We start from the raw sequence: 10,405 nt of genomic DNA on the forward strand, positions 1-10,405 counted from the left end.
CTCGTCTTCCTCACCGCCACAAAGAAAAAACAAAACCGGCCCTTTCCCATATCCCACTACGAACAACTATCAAACCTGTCTCCAATCTCCGCTGGGTCTTCAACACTACCTGACCACCATGTACATCAGGCATTCTCAAGCCTAGCTGCACATTAGAATCCTCAGGAACTTCCTAAAACTCCTGTTACCTGGGCCTCATCCAAGACCAGTAAAATTAAATCCCTTTGCAGGGGGATCCAGACATCAGTAATTTCCAAAGTTCTCCCAAATAATCCCCAATGCACAGCCAGTGTGTAGGGCGGTGTTCTCAACCTTGGTAGCACATCACCTGGACAGTTATTTGAAGGACAAGATCCTGGAGTAAAACAGGGGTCAGGGCTTCCAACTCCCACGTGATCAAAAACCCACCTGTAACTTTTTACTCCGCCCAAACTTAACTGCAAAGAGCCTACTGTCAACTGGAAGCCTTAGTGATAAAATAAAGTCAGTAGACATTTTGTATTGAATTCTGTATTCTTATAAACAGTAAGCCTGAGAAAAGAAGATGTTAAGAAAATCATTAGGAAGAGAAAATATCAATATTATTAGTGTATGTTGTCTGCTTATAAGATGAATCATCTGTCAGTACCTACGTCAATATTTTCTTATAAGAAACAAAACACTGTAGATGTTATGCATATTACTAACACTAGACCTTAAAAATGGAAAGATAATGTGAAAGCAAAATTCATCTCCATTTACATTGATAATGAAGAAGCAGTGATATGATGGCTTTATGGTAGCCTACTGTGAGCGACACACCAAAATGTGGCTACAAAATCATTACAGCACTAGTGTGAACTGCAGTGTGAACTGCAGTGGGTACTATAGTTAACTTTATGCAGTTATGACAATACTGTATCTGCATTTTTTTACTGCAAATGGCATCATGTGAAATCCATGTTTATGTGCATATGTTTTGGTAAACTTTAACTATTTATAACAGATTTGTATATGTTTTATGATAGTAAGTGATAAAATAAACTAGTGTCTATATATATCCCATGAATTTATGACATGCCTAACATTTTATTAATATTTTTAGGTTATTTGGATCATCTGCAAGTTTTTTAAATTGTTGCAAATTTCCAAAAATTATTCAATGTATTTATTGAAAAAAATCTGTGTGTAAGTGGATCCATGCAGTTCAAACCTGTGTTGTTCAAGGACCAAATGCATGGATTCTAGGTTCTGCCTTCGCCTATTTTGATTTAATTTGTCTGAGGCACAGTCTGGGAGTTTTTAACAAATCTCCAGGTGATTCCAATGTGCAGACAAGGTAAGACCCTCTAGTCAGAGCCACTGTTTCTCAGGCATCCAATCTTCCCCATCCAACTCACAGCACATGATGACTTTGCATCCTTCTTCGTAGAGAAAATAGAATCTACTAGGAAAGACTCCCTTATTCTTCCTCCTTTCCACCACCAAAGTTACAGACAGACCTTTTTCTGTCTATGGTTAGTCTCTGTACTTCCTTTCTGGCTCTGTCCCTTCCCAAATTCTCTGTGATTTTACTCTACCAATTATTCCCACCTTTTCCCTTTGCCTGTTCTGATCTATACTTAGCATGGTCCATTTCTCACTCATCCAAAGGAAACTTTGCCTTCTCCCCACATCTGTTTCCAATTACCGTTCCTATCCCTGTCACCTGTTCAGAAGCAAACATCTTAAAACTCTTGTACACCCCAACTGTCTCCTCTTTTTTACTTACTTGTCACTCCTTTATATGTGCCATCTGTTTATTACAACAAATTTAAAAAAAAACAGGGACCTTGTCACTAATTCTGGTGCATAATTCTCAACCTTTATCTTTATTAAATTCTCGGCAATAACTGACCTGGCTGACCTCACCCCAACTTCCTGAAATCCTCTACCTTCCCTGGATTTATATAATCCCATTACTTTTGAGGCTTTTCCCTTAACTCAATGGATTTTCTTCCAGCTGCTCTGCCTTCTCCTGTTCTTTTAAATGTTGGTCTCCCCCAGGTTTCTGCCACTGATGCTCACTGCTTCTCATGTCACAAGTTCATTGGTTCTTACGGCTTCAATTTAATATTAAATACTAATTACTCTTTTGTAGGAATAAAATTCAATTCACAAATGCAGATAGTTAAGAATTAGGACTCATTTCAAACTCCATCTCAGAGATGTTATTCTATAGACTGATGGAAGCCAACATGAGTCCTTCTAGCAGTCCCTGTAAGTAATGTTGCAGCCCTACAGTCATAGGCATGGGGGTCGGGACGGGGAGCTATGTAGCACTTCCCATACCACTGAACCTCAGTGGATTCTAAAAAAACCTCCCGGTGCCCAGCCTACATTTTGTGTTCAGAGTCCACAGCTTTCCTGCTGTTTCTGTATCACACTTAGGACACAGGACTGGGTTAGCCTTCTACTTACAGTGTACATTATTTCTACTAGAGCATCTCTTCCTCTCCTTTGCCTCACCTGTTTCTCTGCCACCTTCAATTCAATTTCTCACCTACCTGAATCCTTCTCCTTGTATTCCTCTGGGGAACTTTTCCTAATCACCCTCATAAGTGACTCTTCATACTAAGCCACTATATTACAGTTAATAATGATGCATTTAGGGAAATGCTTCCTAAGAACTTATAAACTTTGACTCTGAATTTAATAAAACTGTACATCAAACTAATCAGTAATATCTGTAAAGAACTTACTGCAGTGGTAAACTTATAGGGAACACTTAATTCATGATAGCATTCATACTTCATTATTTAAAGATAATTTCTGATACCATATAAAAATAAATGGTTGAAAGTAAACGTTTGAAACAAATATTAAAATGTGAATGCCAGGTATTGGATTTTGTCATTTAATGTTTGGCATGAGGATTCCATGCCTAATAACAGTTCAAATGGACCAAACAAAGATTCAGACAGGAAAATCATTCCGCTTCTGTCAGCTGCTTTGTAGTAAAAAGAACACTAGTAAGAGAGCCACGTGATTTTGTGTGACTAAATGTAAAGTACTTAGAAATTCTGAGCCTGGTTTGTTTATGAATAAAATGAGAAACCAGGCTTATTTATTCCAGAAGTTTTTTCCATCTCTAAAATCAGTTGATGCTCCAAAAATAATTGCAAATAGTCACCACAGAGCTTATGATGGAGAGAGAATGCTACTGATAACACTGAAGCTCTGTCATGTGCCTTTCAGGGACTGAATTCTCCTCCTTTCCACACAAGGCGTCCTCACTTCTAAGTGTTTCCATACATAAATGCCTGTATTTCTACCCATCTATGGGGGAATGGTCTGAGTCTTGAACTTTCTAAAATTATATCATGCTGTGCGTGAACAATTGCTGAGTTGGTTTTTTACTTATGCTTATGAGATTCATACATTTGGATGTGTATTTATAATGGGAATTTAACAGGAACAGGATCACACGTATGAAGATCATTTGGAGGGTTATCTGCTGGGAGGGTGTAGGGGAAGAAAGGGGAGAAAGGTGAAGGGATCAAGAAACATAATTAGTAGCTACAAAATAGACAGGGGGATGCTAAGAATAATATAAGAAGTGGAGAAGCCAAAAAACTTATATGCACCACCCATGGACATGAACTAATGTCCACCCATGCTGGAAGGAAGAGGAGTGCTGGATGGAGGCGGGTAAAGAGGGAAAAAGTAGGACAACTGTAACAACATAATAAATAAAATGTGTTTTGAAAAGGAATTTAACATATATATTCATGAATAAAATAACATTATTTTCTATACTTTCCTTGTTTGGGTGCTAAACATAGTCTACATAGTATACATCTTATACTATGTATATACAAATATTTATATATAATATACATTATAATTTTATATGTGCTTATATAGAATGAGATAGAAAGTATTTTCCATTTGATATAGTCTAGAAAAAAATTATGTATTTGGCATAATTATATCTCTAAATGTTTGGCAGAACTTACCTATAAAAATCAGTTAAAATTGTTGTTTACTTGGTAGGAAGATTTTACAATGTTGAGGTAGGACATTGCCCCAGCTGCCACCTACACTCCGAGCTTGCCCAAGGGAAAATCTTTCCCCAGGGAATCCTGGATTCCAGAGGCAGCACCACGGTGGAGGTAAACTTGTATACAGCCAAGGACTGATTCCAAGCAGCTGTGCCTAGTGGAGCTTCTACAGGTATCTATGAAGCTCTGAAAGTGAGGTGGAGACAAATCTCAATATGTGAGCAAAAGTATCCCAGATGCTGTGGAACAAACCCTGGATTTGATCAACAAAACCCTGGGTCCCACTCTGCTGGCAAAGAAACTAAGCATTGAGAGTCAAGAAAAAAGTTCACAAATTTATGATCGAGATGGTTGGGACCGAGGATAAATCCAAGTGTGGGGCCAATGCCATCCTGGGTGTGTCGCTGACTGTGTGCAAGGCTGGAGCAACTGAGAATGGGGTCCCAATCTACTGACACATTGCAGATCTCACTGGGAACACAAACCTGGTCCTCCTAGCCCCTGCCTTCAATGTGGTTAGTAGGGGTTCCCATGCTGGAAACAAAATGGCCGGACAGGAGTTCATGATTCTGCCTGTGGGAGCCAGCTCCTCCAAGGAAGCCATACACATTGGCACCAAGGTCTACCACCTTCTCAAGGGGGTCATCAAGGCCAAGTATGGAAAGGAAACCAGCAATGTGGGTGATGAGGGAGGCTTTGTACCCAACATCCTGGAGACCAGTGAGGCCCCGGAGCTGCTGAAGATGGCCATCAAGGGAGCTGACCACCCAAACAAGGTGGTGATCATAGATGTGGTGGCGTCTGAGTTCTACTGCAATGAGAAGTATGATCTTGACTTTAAGTAGCCCAATGACCCCTCATGGCGCTTCACTGGGGAGAAGCTGGGGGAGCTATACAAGAGCTTCACTAATAACTATTCTGTGTTCTCCACTGAATACCCCTTGGACAAGGATTATCAGGCAACCTGGACCTTGTTCCTCTTGGGGGTGGACATCCAGATCATGGGAGATGACCTCACAGTCACCAACCTCAAGAGGATTGCCCAGGCCATTGAGAAGTCCTGCACGTTTGCTGCTGAAGGTCAACCAGATTGGCTCTGCGACCAAACCCATCCAGACATCAAGACTGGTGTTCCCTGCCACTCAGAGTATCTGGTCAAAAACAACCAGCTCATTAGGATTGAAAAAGCACTCAGAGACAAAGCTGTCTTTGCAGGACACAAGTTGCATAACCCAAAGGCCAAGTGAGAAGCTGGTGGCCCCAGGACTGCACAGGGCAGATGTAGGCCTTTAAGCCCTTCTCCCTGAAATAAACACTGGTACCACCCCAAAAATAAATAAATAAATAAATAAATAAATAAATAAATAAATAAATATTGATTTACTTTCTAGACTAGTTTGGGTTATTTGTTATTACTGACCTTGAGTCACTTTGAGCATGTTATATTTTTCTAGCTATTTTTATCTATTTTATCTAAGTTTTCATATTTACTATCATTCACATTGTTCATCTTGTTCCTTTATGATTTCAGCTGTTCACTGTAACTACACTTAAGTTCCTTTTTATGTTTAGTATGTTATGGCTGCTTTTTTTCTAGATCCGTTTTACCAATGGTTTGTATATATCACTAAGTTTTCCAACAAGCTATTTTAAATATATATATTCAATGTGCACTTCTTGCTTATATTTCCTTCAGGTTTATTCTATTGACTTTTTTTTCTAAATTATGGTGAACACAGAACTCATTAGCTTTAAGCTTTTATTCTAATAGAAGTACTTATTACACACATTTCCCTCAAAATACTGTTACTCAGTTGCAGAAGGATTGATGTGTGTGTGTTGTATGTGCTGGCCATGGACGTGTGGTACTCAATGGCCTCCAAAAGAACAAGCCTTGGGATCATAGTTGACCCTTTCCCAAGCTGCTCACAGCCAGTGACTGAGCTCAGCAAGGGTGCTGGAGGAGGGTGGTTTTGATGCGTGTGGACCTCCTCAGGCAGACAGCCCTGGTGTGGGGACTCCCATCAGCTTGGCTCAGGCTTTCTCAGAACTGAGCAGTTGTCTGAAGTTTTTCCTCTGCAATCCTCCTTCCACTTGTTTCTCTCTTCACAGGTGTCAGCCTTGCATCTCAGTCTGAAGACTCCCACAGACTATTCCTGCTCCCCTTCAAAGGCGTTTCCCCAAAGCAGCTCTTCTACATGTAATTCCGTGCCAGTGTCTACTTCTTAGAGGACTCAAATGGACAAATTCATACAAGAACTTTTGGTATGATCCACTTCTAAGTGTTTCCAAATTTCTATTAAGATTTCTTCTTTGACTCATTTATTGTGCTATTTATAGTTTTTTTGCTTAAATATTTGATGTTTCTTAACTCCTAATTTAATTTCATTTGATAAGTTTCTTAAATATTTCATTTGATAACTCCTATGATCCCAAGGCTTGTTCTTTTGGAGACCACTGAGTACCACACGTCCATGGCCAGCACATACAACACACACACATCAATCCTTCTGCAATTGAGTAACAGTATTTTGAGGGAAATGTGTCTTGTATCCACAGACGGTATTTTTTGAAATCTTTATTTTTACATGGTACCTGAAAAAGAGTGGGCATTCTATAATTATTGAGTGCAGCTCCTCTTAAGTTCTCTAAAACGGTTTGTTGAATGTGTTATTCATATTAAATAATGTCACATAATGTGAGCAATGTTTAAATTTCCCATTCTAGTAGTGGTTTTGTTCATTTCTCCCTATAGTTCTGTCAAAGTTTGCTTTATATGTTTGAGGCTATTTCATTAGGTATCTCCAGATTTAGAATTGTTATTTGTTCCCAGTGAAGTGAGATCTTAACATTGTCTAGTGAGTTTCTTCCTTCTTGACAATGCTTTTGACCTAAATTTAAAATTATGATTCACATCTACATTTTCAGGCTAGTACTTGCCTTGTTCCCCACCATTTATACTCAGATATTTGTTTGCTTGTATGTTTTAGGTGGTGCATTCTTGGCAAATAGTTTTTGTGGATGTTGGTATAATATGCACTATAGTATCATCAGTATTTGGTGATTTTAATAGTTTGTTCATTTATATTTGTTGTGATTGCTGATACATTTTTCCACTTTCTTAGTGTTTTCATCAGTTCTACTTTTTTTATGCTACCTTTTTTTCATGTTTTCTCTCCCTTTCCTTTTCCTTTTTGCACTGATTGCATTGATTTATTTTATTCCATTATACCATTTGCCTCTATATAACAGTAATATGTTCTTGCTGGCTAGCTTTGAAAATATTCACTTTGCATTCTTAATATTTATTTATTTTAATTTTCACTATTTTTTAAACTTATTTAATTATTGTTCAAGTACAGTTTTCTATCTTTTACTCCCACCCCAGCCCACCTCCCCCAGTGCGCCCCATCTCCCTCCCATTTCCACCCCCCTTAGTTGTTGTCCATGTGTCCTTTATACTTGTTCCTGTGAATCCTTCCCCTTTTCCCCTGAAATTCTCTCCCCTCTGTTCCCTGTGAGCCTGTTCTGTATTTCAGTGTCTTTGGTTATATTATGCTTGCTTGTTTGTTTTGTTGTTTATGTTCCTATTAACGGTGAGATCATATGGTATTTGTTTTTCACTGCCTGGCTTATTTCACTCAGCATAATGCTTTCTAGTTCCATCCATGCTGTTGCAAAGGGTAGGAGCTCCTTCTTTCTTTCTGCTGCATAGAATTCCATTGTATAAACGTACCATAGTTTTTGATCCATTCATTTACTGATGGGCACCTAGGTTGCTTCCAACTCTTGGCTATTATAAATTGTGCTGATATGAACATTGGTGTGTATAGGTTCTTTTGGATTGGTGTTTCAGGGTTCTTATGGTATACTCCTAACAGGGGAATTGCTGGGTCAAAAGGCATATTCACATCATCAAAAATGTCCATACTACCCAAAGCAATCTACAGATTCAATACAATACCTATTAAAGTAACAATGGCATATTTCACAGACATAGAACAAACACTTGAAAAAATTATATGGATTCATAAACAACCCCAAATAGCAGCTGCAATTTTGAGAAAGAAGAACAAAGTCAGAGGGATCACAATACCTGATACCAAACTGTATTACAAGGCCACTGTAATCAAAACAGCCTGGTACTGGCACATAGACCAATGGAACAGAACAGAGAGCCCAGAAATAAACCCAAATCTCTATGGGCAACTAATATTCGACAAAGGGGGCAGTAACATAAAATGGAGTAAAAATAGCCTCTTCAACAAATGGTGTTGGGAGAACTGGACAGCTACGTGCAAAAAAAATGCATTCTTTTTTAAAAATATTTTATTTATTTATTTTTAGAGAGAGGGGAAGGGAAGGAGAAAGAGTGGGAGAGAAACATCAATGTGTGGTTGCCTCTCGTGAGTCCCCTGCTGGGAACTGGCCTGCAACCCAGGCATGTGCCCTGACTGGGAATCGAACCACGATACTCTGGTTCGCAGGCCCACACTCAATCCACTGAGCTACGCCAGCCAGGGCCAAAATGCATTCTTAATATTAAAAAATGTCTTTATTATCCCTCCTGCTAAAAATATAAAAATCTCAGAATATTTCAACTTTAATACTTGAATTGTCATTCATATGAAATTAGTTTATATTATTGTTTAGTATTTTAGTTCTCTGTTGCCTTCTACTTAATTTGAACCTCACACATGAGGCATTGTCATTACTTTTTATACAATGTATGTCTATATTTGTTGATATGCTTCACAGTATCTTTGCATACCATTATTTCTTGTACTTCAGACTTTCCAGAAATGTTTTTCTTTTTATTATATATATATATATATATCCTTTTATTTAAAATCTAAATTGATTTGCATAGAAAAGATTTTAGAGTAATCTAGTCTGCTACAATTCTGAAAGTAGCAGCCAATTTCTACTATTTTACCTGTGAACATCATTAAGCTTTACCAGTATTCAGTGTACAGGTTGACAGATGTGCCATCTTTCATCGCACGGACTCCAAGGTCACAGATCATCTTTTGAACATGTGATCCTGAGGAAAGAGAAGGATCTTCCCAGTTTAGACAGGAACCAACAGGGATGCCTCTATGCAGGCATTTGCTGTTTATAGAATTAATATATATTAAGGTTGACATGGGTCAGTTAAATAGCTTTATCCCTTGTATTATCTAGTTCCAGTGAAACAAACCTCACAGAAAGAACCAGAGCCATGAAAATATTTCTGTAGAAAAATCACAGATTTAAAGTAACATGAACAATAGTAGCACAGAAAACAATGTGAAGGTGCACAGCCGACAGCTCTCCTGTTTCTGAGTTCGTTCTCGGCCACAGGTGAAAATAATGACAGTCTAATCAGATGTGACAAGAAGGCAGCCAAGAACCTTAAAATGATCAAGCAGAAGATTTGATATAAAGGGCAATAATTATCATTGTTAAATATGAAATTGGCCTAATTAGTGATTGTGCTTTTAGTTAACAAGCAAATAATAGAGGAAGGTACCACAATTAGCCAATAATATTTGTGGAAGGTACCACAAAAATATTTTTGCTAATTAGCCAATTAACAAAATATTTTTAAAATAGGATTTATTTTACTTTTGTCTTACCCCTTTTAATTTACACTGCATTTATTATAGTTCATAGGCTGGAGCTCAATCCACTGAGTCACACCGGCCAGGGCTGTATTGCATTTATTTTATAATGTGTGTATTTTACATCTGTATCAATTACTATACTTTTACTAGGTCAAAATATTTTCCCAAATAAAGATACAAAATTTCTTTTAAAATGGGGGGGTGCAATAATTTACCAGAAAATAAGGAATTTAAGGGTGTGAGCCATTTGGGATTTATTCTATTTCTTCCTGGAAACTAACTTTGAATTTTGTATGTGGTAGAAAACTAATAACTATTTGTAGAATTAATATTTTGTTCCTCTTAAACATTCTAAAAGCTACTCTTTCTACTGAGTCTATTTTTGCACATGGTGAGGATTTTGAGAAGTATTCCCTCTTGAATTACCTAATCTATTCCCAGAATGGTGGTAGAATTGATTTTTATTATTTCTAACCTATCCCTGATGGGTGAGTGTCAAGTGCTTCTATGAATATTATTAGCAAAGGTGAATTCATTATTTCTCTTGACAATTTACAGCGTTGCTTAATTGTTCTCACGGTTAAAATTTTTTCTTATATTTAACTTAACTTTTCCAGCTACAGTTTAAGCTCATTACTTCCCACTCTGCTTGCGCTGTTTGGTGAGAATCAGTCCCTATGCTCCTGCTAATATTCCTTAGCTTATTTCAGAAGCTGTCATGCCTTCCTTTAGCTCTCTTTTCCCCACATCGGGAAATCCCCGGCTCTACTCACCTTT

The 10,405-nt window shown here is 38.0% G+C and overlaps 1 pseudogene; it reads left to right on the forward strand.

Moving 5' to 3' along the window:
• LOC119050151 (beta-enolase-like) overlaps positions 1–5,269 on the forward strand; it is a 60,644-nt pseudogene extending 55,375 nt beyond the window's left edge.
• Positions 5,270–10,405: the final 5,136 nt, after the last annotated feature.

The sequence above is a fragment of the Artibeus jamaicensis genome, unplaced genomic scaffold, assembly GCF_021234435.1.
Source record: "Artibeus jamaicensis isolate MK-2021 breed Jamaican fruit bat unplaced genomic scaffold, CSHL_Jam_final scaffold_3222, whole genome shotgun sequence".
NCBI classification, from domain to species: Eukaryota; Metazoa; Chordata; class Mammalia; order Chiroptera; family Phyllostomidae; genus Artibeus; species Artibeus jamaicensis.